Source organism: Cervus elaphus, chromosome 2 (genome assembly GCF_910594005.1).
Source record: "Cervus elaphus chromosome 2, mCerEla1.1, whole genome shotgun sequence".
Lineage (NCBI taxonomy): Eukaryota > Metazoa > Chordata > Mammalia > Artiodactyla > Cervidae > Cervus > Cervus elaphus.
Window position 1 is genome coordinate 39,871,863 of NC_057816.1, and position 11,550 is coordinate 39,883,412.

At 47.2% G+C, this 11,550-nt stretch overlaps 1 protein-coding gene across 3 annotated transcripts in view; it reads right to left on the reverse strand.

The window, feature by feature from the left end:
• Positions 1-2,014, reverse strand: part of SYTL2 (synaptotagmin like 2) — a 118,803-nt gene extending 116,789 nt beyond the window's left edge. For 2 of the 3 annotated variants that reach the window (XM_043876076.1, XM_043876052.1), the window contains exon 1: positions 1,861-2,013. The gene's annotated coding sequence lies outside the window, so the exon portion shown is untranslated. Of the gene's footprint in view, positions 1-1,860 lie in introns of all 3 variants that reach the window. The other variant, XM_043876069.1, reaches the window with a different exon arrangement.
• Between the last annotated feature and the right edge of the window lie 9,536 nt (positions 2,015-11,550).

Sequence of the window (11,550 nt, forward strand, 5' to 3'; positions counted from 1 at the left end):
CAAATGTTTATTGAGCGAAGCCCGAGAAAGGCCTTTCAGGGGACAGTGGGATCATTCACAAGCCAACGGTCAGGTCTAACGGATCAGCTGTGGACAATCAATCTTTCATTAGACCTCAAACCACCTCTAGGATAGAGCAAACAGGGCACCCACCCCGCCCAGGCACCAGCAGCCGGGCGGGATCAGGCAGCAGTGTTCTGGAAGGGGGCTGCCGCTGGAGAGAGCCTAAGGCATCCCGGATTCCCACCAGAATGACCGGATCCCTCGAACCCTAAGTGACATAACACCTCCAAAGTGCTTTGAATGGCACCCAGCACCTCGTGTGAGCTCAGTAACAGTCACTTCTGCTGTTACTATGCCAACTTGCCCTTACTCATGGAGAACCAAAAAAAAAAAAAAAAAAACCCACAGGTTTTCAAATCAGAAAGATTAGATTTGAATCCCAGCTCAGCCATTTACTATCTATGTGAGACTAAGGGAAGCAAGTTTTCTGAGCCTCAGTTTCTCATCTGTAAAATGGAGTAAATACCAGTATCCTAGCCCTCCCGTGGCTCGGTGAGAATTAAGGATATGTTGTTTTACACAACAGAGTATCTGACCCACAAGGGCCCCCATAAAGTCAATACTGCCACTTCCAGGGCCCCTTCGGCCGCTTTTGATGGGCCCTGGAATCTAATTTCACCCGGATACCACACTGAGGGCAGAAGGGCTACAGGGCAGAGGGAAAGAGACGAAGAGACCCGCAGGGGACCGTCTACAGAAACCCACCCAGGCCCTCTGCCCCGCTCAGCTCTCCTCCCCTGGTGGCGGCTCCAGCCTGCAGACACCTGCCTGCCTCGCTGGTAATGCCTGCCAAGGGGACGGGAAGCTGAGCAGCAGTTGGAATCCATCCCGCCTCCCAGTGTGTGTGTGTCTGTCTGTCTGGGGCTTCCTCTGCACATCCCCGCGTGGTGGAGGCTGGCAGCATGATTCATAGTCTCTTCTTATCTCTGCTTCCATCGCAACCCAGAACCCAAGCCCTGGAGCCTGCTGGTCACAGACCAGCAATAAGTGAAAACGAGGACTTTTCATGCAGACAGGAAGGGAGCCCCCTCGAAGTCAAAGGGGCTTCACAAAGGGAGGCGGGAGGAAAGGGAAGCGGGAGAGGCGGGGTGGGGGCAGAGACAGGGGCCCACTTCCTACAGGCTGGTGGAGCCCGCTGTCTTAGCTGATGAAGCAGTTGGTTTTTCCACTTTGAAAAGATGATAAAGCCCATTCCTGTAATACACAACTCAACCGCGGGACCAGGGCTGGGTGCAGGCAGAGAACTCCAAAACAAACCTGCTTGTCTTCCAAGCAGAAACCATCCGCTCCCAACTCGCCCTCCCGAAGTCCTGACGCCCCACCGTACCCCACCTGAGCAACCGGGGGACATCCTGCAGGCAGGTCCACCCAGCAGCCGGCCCCAAGCCAAGCTCAGTCCTCGAAAGCCCAAGGAACGGCCGCCCACCCGAGCACCTCCTGGAGACTCGCCCCCCGGGCAGTAGATTTGGCTCTTGAGCGAGTGGGAGCCTAAGGAGGGCGCTTGCCCGACGCCGCAACGAAGTGCAGCGTTTCAGAACTTAGAAGGCCAAAAGGCATCACACCACAGCAGCTCCCTCATTTAAAAGAGGAGGACCCAGTACCAGGAAGGGAAAGAGAACCCCCCGAGGTATCGCAGCGAGCGGGCTGGACCGGCTGCGGGGAGTCGGAGGCAGGCGGGCGAGGAGAGCATCGCCGCTCCCCGCGTCGTCTAGGCTCCAGACCCCGGGCGGGTGGTACAAACCCCGAACCCCACCCCGGGCTCCCCCGCCCTAACCCCGGCGCGGCGCGCTGCGTTACCTTCCTCGGAACTGGACTCTGCGCGCCTCCTCTCCCCCGGCGGGGTGCAGGCGGCTCTGCCCCGAGCGCTCGCCCGGCGATCCAGGTACCGCCCGGCAGCTGTCCGCGCGGGGCGGCGCGTGCGGGCTCCCGGGGCTGGCGGGCGCCGGGGCCACTCCCGGACGCGCGGGCCAATACCTCCCCGCCCGCCCCACGCCCCGCCCCGGCCCGGCCTCCGCGCGCGTGGGCTCCGGCCTTCTCTCCCGCCCTTCTCTCCACCCCCCTCCGCCCCGCTCCTGTTTAATTCTCTCCCCCCTGGTCTCCCCGACTTGGCCTCCATCTCAGGAATAACTTACCCCGAAACAACTTTTTCACTCTGCAGATCAAGACCGCAACACGGTTATTTTTCGATCCCTGTGCTTTAGGGGTCCTTGGAGTCCGAGAGCGTGGAGCGCCAGAAGCCCCTCCACCCTAAGATCGGGGGTCAGCTCCCTACCCGCCCCCGCGCGGGAGAAAGGGGCGCAAAGTAGTACTCGACAAGATGCTTTCACCCCGGATGTCAGTTTCCTCACCAGCAAAATAAACAGAAGTACTTCACAGGTTGTTGAGGGGGTTAAATGAGCTGATGGTTTAAAAATACCCTATGTAGGGACTTCCTTGGCTGTCCAGTGGTTAAGACACCGCGCTTCCACTGGAGGGGGCACAGGTTCCATCCTTAGTGGGGGAGGTAAGATCCCACATGCAGCGTGGCTTGGCCAAAAAATAGGGGGCGGGGGAGGGGGGGAATCTATGTATTTTATATGTATATACAGTAATACCTGGATAAATGGTGAGGGCTGTGTGTTCGGTCTGACTACCCATTGGGGGCGCAGTGAGGCCGGGCACACTGCTGGAAGGTGCTGGCTGCTGCGGAGGCAGGCACGGCTATAAACACAACATTGTATCTTGGCCAGTTAAAAAAAAAAGTTACCGATGATAAAGCCAGCTCAGGCAAACTTGGGAAACTTGGTGAACTTTAAGGCGTTTTGCTTCCTGGTCATCTCCCCAGTCATTGTTGAACATCCACTTGAAGGTAACCCATGTCTGCCTTGGGTCCTTCCAAAGATCTTCCTTCTCCCAATCTTGCAAATGCTGATCCCCACAGGACTGGTCCAGGCTGGGTGCAGCACTGCCCATCTGTCCTAGGAATCCTTGCCTTGGGTTAATGTGGGTATTTGGGCTTTTATCCAAGCTTTAAGAGCCTAAATGTTTCCCCAGGCTGGGTGAGCACTCCAGATGCAAAAGAGGATTAAGCCTTTGAAAAGACAAATTTGCAAACAATTTCAGTGTAGAGTCGTTGTTCAGTGTAAAGTTGTTGTTGCTCAGTCGTGTCCAGCTCTTTGCTACCCCGGGGACTGCAGCACGCCAGGCTTCCCTGTCCTTCACTATCTCCCGGAATTTGCTCAAACTCATGTCCACTGAGTCCATGATGCCATCCAACCGTCTCATCCTCTGTCACCCCCTTCTCCTCCTGCTCTCAATAACTGGTATAATAGTTGCACAGAAGGAGAAGAGTTCGTCTCCTTCCTGCTTCTCTCCAGCCTGGAGGCAGGCATTGGGTCTTGGGCCCTCCTCACCCCCTCTTTCCCCCACCTGGTAGCTGCCCTGCATCACCTGTTACAAGGCTTAGTGGGAACCCAATGCTTGCTCTTCCCTGCGACACTCTTCCCCAGCAAACAGACAGCCACTGCCAAGGGCAAGGGAAGGTCTAAGGCTTCTCACTTAAGGTTCTGGGGCAGGCAGGTGGGGGAGAAATTTTGAGGTAGGGTCTCATTAGGGATTCTGAACTCATCCAGAACTATATGGCTCAGAGTTTGAAAGCTAGAGCTCTGGGACTCCTCTAGTGGTCCAGTGGTTAAGACTCTGTGCTTCTCCAGCAGGGGCCATGGGTTCCATCCCTGGTTGGGGAACTAAGATTCCTCGAGGCCAGTAAATTGGGAAGGGAAAAAAAAAAAAAAAAAACAAGCTAGGGCTCTTACATCAAACGACCAAAGTTCAAACTCTGGCCCCACCATTTTCCAAGAGGACCTGAGTTCAGTTATTTAACCCCCCTGTGCCTCCATTTGTTCACCTGTTGAGAAGATGATAATCTTACTCCTCTCTAAGGCTCCTGTGAAAATTAAAATGAGAAAGTGCATGTGTTTAGCAGGGTGTCTTGCACACAGTGTGTTGAATAAGTCTTAGTTAACATGATCCTAGCAAGTCCAGAGTGGTTTGTTCCTCTTAACCTATGGATTGCCACTCTTCAAAATGGCTTGCTTATAAGTGACACAGATTTCACAGAATTCTCTGTTGATATTGAAGAGAAAGAGAAGGGGGGTAGGGACAATGCAATGCAGTGGTGACAAGGGCCTTGTCCTGACTCCACTGGACCCACCACTGAACTAGCCAGGTGACTCTGGACAAATCACATAACCTCTTTAAGCTTCAGTTCCTCTTCTGTGAAATAGAAATAGTAAGATTACCTATCTCATATAAGGGAGACGCTGTAATACACATAGCACACTGCTTGGCCCAAGTTAAGATCTCAATAGCTAATAGTAAGATAGGGCTTCCCAGGTGGCACTTGTGGTAAGAACCTGCCTGCTAGTGCAGGAGGCATAAGAGACATGAGTTCAATCCCTGGGTTGGGAAGATCCCCTGGAGGAGAAAATGGCATCTCACTCCAGTATTCTTGCCTGGAGAATCCCATAGACAGAGGAGCCTTAAAGGGCTACAGTCCACAGAGTCACAAATACAAGTGAAGCGGCTTAGTGCACACACACAATAATGATAATGGTTAGAAGAGAGGTCTTATACTTTGGGAAAAGGGAAAAGTAATCTGACAGTAAGGCATTGGAAGGGGAAGTGTAATCCCTTCCCAAACTAAACTTAATCATAAAGGATGGAGCTGGATCTGTGAAAAAAAAAAAAAATGACTGGGACAGGGGCAGAAGTTAGCTTAGAAACCCAAAGGTGGAGCTTGAGTCTGGGGAGTTTTCCAGCTGGGCGTGGGTTATTTAAATTTGGGGCCTCAGTTTGAACAAAGATAAAATTCTTCCAACTCTACAAACTAAAATAGAATGAAGTGTTGTTTGCAGAGTTGTGTATGACTGCCCTCTGAGCTGGCCTCTTGGGATGGTAGAAAGCCAAAGATCTTACTTTCAAATGGGAATCTGGGATTTAACCCCTCACACCACCCAGATGTGACTTTCTGGAGTCACAGGCTCATTGCCAAGTTTAGTTTTATCAGCCTATTAGTAGGTAAACATTTGTGGGATAGGTTAGGTGTGGTTGCTGCAGGCTTAGAACATCCTCACCTCTATTTCTGTGCCAAGGAATCCTTCTCAGGCATAAGGACCAGGGACAAATGTCACAAGAGTCTACCCTCCTAGGTTGAATGAATCAACCCTTTGAATACAACCCCATGATATATTACTTAAGCCTTTTCTTGGCATTGATTTCATTGTATCTTTATAGTTAGGTGTCACAGGATAAGCCACTCCTCACCAGTTTTAAAGCTGCTCCAATTCAGGGGCTTCCCTGATAGCTCAGTTGGTAAATAATCCACCTGCAATGCAAGAGACCTGGGTTGGGAAGATCCCCTGGAGAAGAGAAAGGCTACCCACTCCAGTATTCTGGCCTGGAGAATTCTATGGACTGTATAGTCCATGGGGTGGCAAAGAGTGGGACATGACTGAGCAACTTTCACTTTTGGAATTCAGGGACCCCTTTGTTCTCTCTGTGCTTCTTCTCACGACCTCCACCCTTCCGCCACCCCCATCTCTAACCCAGATGACTGTACACCATAGGTACTCAATGCTTGTTAAGCTGCATCTCATTGTAAACATGTTACAGAGAACAGCACTGTTGCCGCCGTGGAGAAGTAAAACAGAACAGAACAACAAAATCTTCCAGTGAAGACATGAGTGTATCTTTAAGCTATGTGGCTTTATAACTTCTTACCCACAGAAAATGGAAGATTTGCAAAACGCTGTACAATGACTTCTAGCATGGCAATGTGGTTAGGTGACCTAGCAAGCAGTAGGTATCAAATGTGCAACATTTAGAATATAATTCAGTCATAGTACTGGGTTTTGGAATTTTGTTTTCTAAGTAATTTGCAAATACTGACTATCTTTTTAACTTTTGGAAGTACAAACTCTGGCCTTGAATCAAATTGTAGTAGCAATCTCTCCACAGTCTTTAATAATGCCTTGCATTTCTAACAAGGCTTTGTATTTTTCAAAGCTCTTTCACTTTGATTATCTCGTTTGATCTTCACATCAACCCCATGATGTATGAAGGGCTGCTATTAGTATCTGCATTTTACAGATGAAGTTAGGAGGGATTTGAGAGGATCAGGTCCTAGGCTTAGGCCAAATGGCACACGAGTGACACAGCCCAGGCAGGAATCCAAGGATCTGTAAACCAGAGATTTCTGATATTCATGAACATCTTGGCATCATTAGTTATAAGCTTTCTGAGTAACAGTCTTACGCAGACATGTCTTAATTTACATTCATGTGTATACTTTTTCACACAGAGTTCCTTTTAAAAAGTAAAGAAAGGGACGTCCCTGGTGGTTCAGCGGTTAAGAAGCTGCACTTCCACTGCAGGGGGTGTGGGTTTGATCTCTGGTCAGGGAACTAAGATACCACATGCCGCACAAAAAATAGGAAAAAAAAAAAGTTAAGAAAAACCTTCATGGTGATCATCTCTTTCTGATATGTAATTATCATAACTTGTAACTTCAGTGTTTGTCATCTGTGGGTATCAACATGCATTCTAACATTAATTATTATTTAAAAAAATTTCTAGGTTTACTCTATCAGTGTTTCAGAGCAAATGTTCTTAACCTTAATATTTAAAGAAATAACGTTACTTCAAAAATAAAGATGTCCATTTATATGAAATACCTATAATAGCCAAACACAAAGAGACAGAAAGTTCCCAGGGACTGGGGAAGGGGGGGAAATGGGGGGGGGGGGCGGGGGGAATGGGACGTTACTGGATACAGAGTTTAATCGTGGGATGTTGAAAAAGTTCTGGAGATGGATGATGAGGACGCTTGCAGAACAGTATGAACACACTCAATGCCACAGAACTGCACAGTTAAAAATGGTTAAAAAGGTAGATCCGTTACCTAACACAAGTTTGTGTCTCCAAAACACAGAGGGGTCAAACAAACCAAAAAGAGTATGCAGCAGAGAAAGGTTCATTGCAGGGCTCATGTCCAAAACACCTCCAAACTCCCTGAAGGGTTTCAGGAAAGCATTTTTAAAGGCCGGGTGAGAGATGGGCATCCTGGAGGGCGTGTGATCAGCTTGTGCACCATTCTCTGATTGGTTGGTGGTAAACGACCCTTAGTCACCAGCAGGCCTGGGGGCTCCGTGCTGATGAGCATCAAGTAGTTAATTTCTTCCGTTTGGTGGTGGTTTTCAGCAAATGAAAAGCTCAGGAAATATGCATGAGATACTATTAACCCAGCAGTACAGAGAGGAGCTACAGCAGAGGATGGGATGGGGTGGAAGGCAGTCCTGGGAAAGCCCCACAGGGTCCTTCTCCCTTACAGACTTTTTTGTTATGCATATGTTACCATAATTTTTAAAAAGTAGAAAACCACCTCACTTTATTAATATGATCCCCTCTAATAGAAGAAGTCTACTTATAATGTAACACATGATCTTTTTTGTTTACTTTTTTGAAAATTCACCTTGCCTAAAAGCCCCTTTACACTTGACGTGGATGAGAAGATAATAATCTGTAGGGAGCCCTGGGCTTCCTTGGTGGCTCAGACGGTAAAAGCATCTGCCTACAATGTGGGAGACCTGGGTTCGATCCTTGGGTTGGGAAGGTCCCCTGGAGAAGGAAATGGCAACCCACTCCAGTATTCTTGCCTGGAGAATCCCATGGACAGAGGAGCCTGGCAGGCTGCAGGTCATGGGGTCTCAAAGAGTTGGACATGACTCAGAAAATTCACTTTCACTTTTCTTTGGGATTGGAAAGAAAACTGACCTTTTCCAGTCCTGTGACTACTGCTGAGTTTTCCAAATTTTCTGGCATATTGAATGCAGCACTTTCACAGCATCATCTTTTAGGATTTGAAATAGCTCAACTGGAATTCCATCACCTCCACTAGCTTTGTTCATAGTGATGCTTCCTAAGGCCCATTTGACTTCACATTCCAGGATATCTGACTCTAGGTGAGTGATCATACCATTGCGGTTATCTGGGTCATGAAGATATTTTACATATAGTTCTGTGTATTCTTGTCACCTCTTCTTAATATCTTCTGCTTTTGTTAGGTCCATACCATTTCTGTCCTTTATTGTGCTCTTCTTTGCATGAAATGTTCCCTTGGTATCTCTAATTTTCTTGAAGAGATCTCTAGTCTTTCCCATTCTATTGTTTTCCTCTGTTTCTCTGCATTGGTTCTACTTTATTGACTATGCCAAAGCCTTTGTGTGGATCACAACAAATTGTGGAGAATTCTTAAAGAGATGGGAATACCAGACCACATTAACTGCCTCCTGAGAAATCTGTATGCAGGTCAAGAAGCAACAGTTAGAACCAGACATGGAACAACAGACTGGTTCCAAATTGGGAAAGGACTGAGTCAAGGCTGTATATTGTCACCCTGCTTATTTAACTTTTATGCAGAGTACATCATAAGAAACGCTGGGCTGGAAGAAGCACAAGATGGAATCAAGATTGCAGGGAGAAATGTCAATAACCTCAGATATGCAGATGACACCACCCTTATGGCAGAAAGTGAAGAAGAACTAAAGAGCCTCTTGATGACAGTGAAAGAGGAAAGTGAAAAAGCTGGCTTAAAACTCAACATTCAAAAAACTAAGATGATGGCATCCTGTCCCATCACTTCATGGTAAATAGATGGGGAAACAATGGAAACAGTGACAGACTTTATGTTGTTGGGCTCCAAAATCACTGCAGATGGTGACTGCAGCCATGAAATGAAATGATGCTTGTTCCTTGGAAGAAAAGCTATAACCAACCTAGACAGCATATTAAAAAGCAGAGACATTACTTTGCCAAAAAAGGTCCATCTAGTCAAAGCTATGTTTTTTCCAGGAGTCGTGTGTGGATGTGAGATTTGGACTATAAAGTTGAATGCCGAAGAATTGATGATTCTGAACTGTGGTGTTGGAGAAGACTCTTGAGAGTCCCTTGGACTGCAAGGAGATCAAACCAGTCAATCCTAAAGGAAATCAACCCTGAATATTCATTGGAAGGACTGATGCTGAAGCTGAAACTCTAACACTTTGGCCACCTGATGCGAAGAACTGACTCATTTGAAAAAGACCCTGATGCTGGGAAAGATTGAAAGTGGGAGGAGAAGGGGACAACAGAGGATGAGATGATTGGATGGCATCACTGACTCAATGGACATGAGTTTGAGCAAGCTCTGGGAGTTGGTGATAGACAGGGAGGCCTGGTGTGCTGCAGTCCATGGGGTCGCAAAGAGTCAGACACAACTGAACAACTGAACTGAACTAACAGTTGCTTTATGATATTGTGTTAGTTTCTGCTGTACAATGAAGTGAATCAGCTGTATGTACACGTATATCCCCTCCCTCTTGGGCCTCCCTCCTGCCTCCCCCCACCCAATCCAGGTCCCCACAGAGCTCTGAGTTGAGCTCCTTGTGCTATACAGCTCCCACTAGCTAGCTATTTTACACATGGTAGGGTATCCTACTAGATTTTTATAGCTACTACTAAGCAAGTGCTTCCTATCTGATTTTACCTATTATTTTGTGTAATCGTCTAAGTAGCTCCAAGTGATAACAGATGAAAAACTGAGTTATAAGAAGATTAAGTTACTTGCCCAAGCCTAAAGAGCCAAACGTCTTTTTGGACTTCTATCAAAACTCTGAGACTGACTCCTCAGGAGGTCATAGAATCTCCCTTCAAGCAGGAGTGATCTAAGAATTTGTCACTGGTTTCAAAAGAATTTGCAATAACAAATGTCTGAATTTTGCAAAAATTACACAGTCAACACTGTAGGCAAAAGAATGATGGGGTTTGACCACAAGTTTTTCTAGAATTGCGTGGAGTCCCAAAAGGAAAAGATTGATGTAAAGCTTGGAACTTTTACTCTGGCTTACTTCTTAGATCAAATAAGATTCAAAAGTTTTTAAGACCCACGTAACGTCTATGTAAGCCCAAATCATCTACATGGTGACTGCAGGATGCTGTGGTTAGTCAGGTTACAGCTCTGATAACCACCACCGTGTTCAGAGCAAACAAATAGCGATTCTGGGGCTTGCAGAGAAGCCATGGAAAACCCTGAGAGGGGCTTTAACTTTGAATTAAAGGCAAGCATAAGCCACCAAACTGCTGACTATCAACATGTTTACATTTTGTCTGATGGGGGGTGGGGTGAATGCGAAAGAGTTTGAGTGACTCCCAAGCTGCTGCCTGTGGTGTGGTCAAAGCAGCCTAACAGTGCCCAGGGGGAGCGTGCTAGGGGAAATGCAATGGAAGGATCCAGCTACACACAGTTAGAGGCTCAGCCGGTCCAAGGAGAACCTGAACTTGGGTTGGGCAGGTATTACCATCTGTTGGGTACGTGAGTGGAAGGAAGGGACACTTAAGTCAGTAACAGGTCTCACTCAGAGTGACATAGGGTGTACAGAAGATTGCCCAAAGTCTGGTTTATGATCATCAAAAGTGTCTGTCTAAATATGGGGAATGGGTGACAGAATTTTGTTGAAGATTTCTCACTAAATGTCACACCGAGTGTCTTGGAGTAGAATGGATTGCATTGAGTAATAGAGAAAATGTTATAACCATCAGAGAGAACTTGCAAGGATACACTTCAATACCTAATGCTTGCTAAATTCTGCCATTCTAAGTAAGATAGAGCATTGAGACAGGCAAATATCCCCTCTCCCCCAGAACTGGGTAATTCAATGGGAGGAAATGAACCAATAGGAAGTAAGCTCCCTGCTCACTGGGAAGCAGGCTAAGAGGAGAAGGGGGAAGAGAGAGTGAGGAAGACTATAAGAATTCAAAGCTATGACCATGGACCAGGGCTCTGGTGACCTATGTGACATCCATCCTGGGCAGATGAGTTTATCCCACTCTTTCTACACTTCTCAGAGCCTTGACAGGGACTGGAAGAGCTGAAATGAGATCTAGGACAAGTCACATCATAATCACTACCATCTGCTACATCCATTCTTGAGGAAAGGATGCTGGGACCATTAGGTATACTGCCCTGGGTTAAGAGGTCAAAGAAAGAAGTTTTCATAAATGAGTGCCATTTCTTTCTTTGTTCACTATGCATATTACATAGTCTATTTACTTTTTCAAGTGTCTGATGCTGAGTATGAAACTCGAAAGAACCATGATTGTGAGTTATAGAGGAAAGGTAACATTCCTCTGGCTAGTAACTAGAAGCTATTTTGCAACATGATGCAATACTTTGTGTTTCCAGTTAACTGGACTGTCTACAGGAGAACCCAAACTGAGGGATGGATGGGTGGGGAGGAAAGAACTGGGTGCATGATTTCTAGCCAAATAGTCTGGGGTTTGGAGCAAGGATCACCCTAAGCCAGAAGCTAAAATATTAGGGAAGAAAACTGAGGCAGGAGTCCAACTGTATGGATTTTGGCAACACAAGAAGATTAGGGAAACGGTGCTCACAGTCAGAGAGCTGAGAATTGA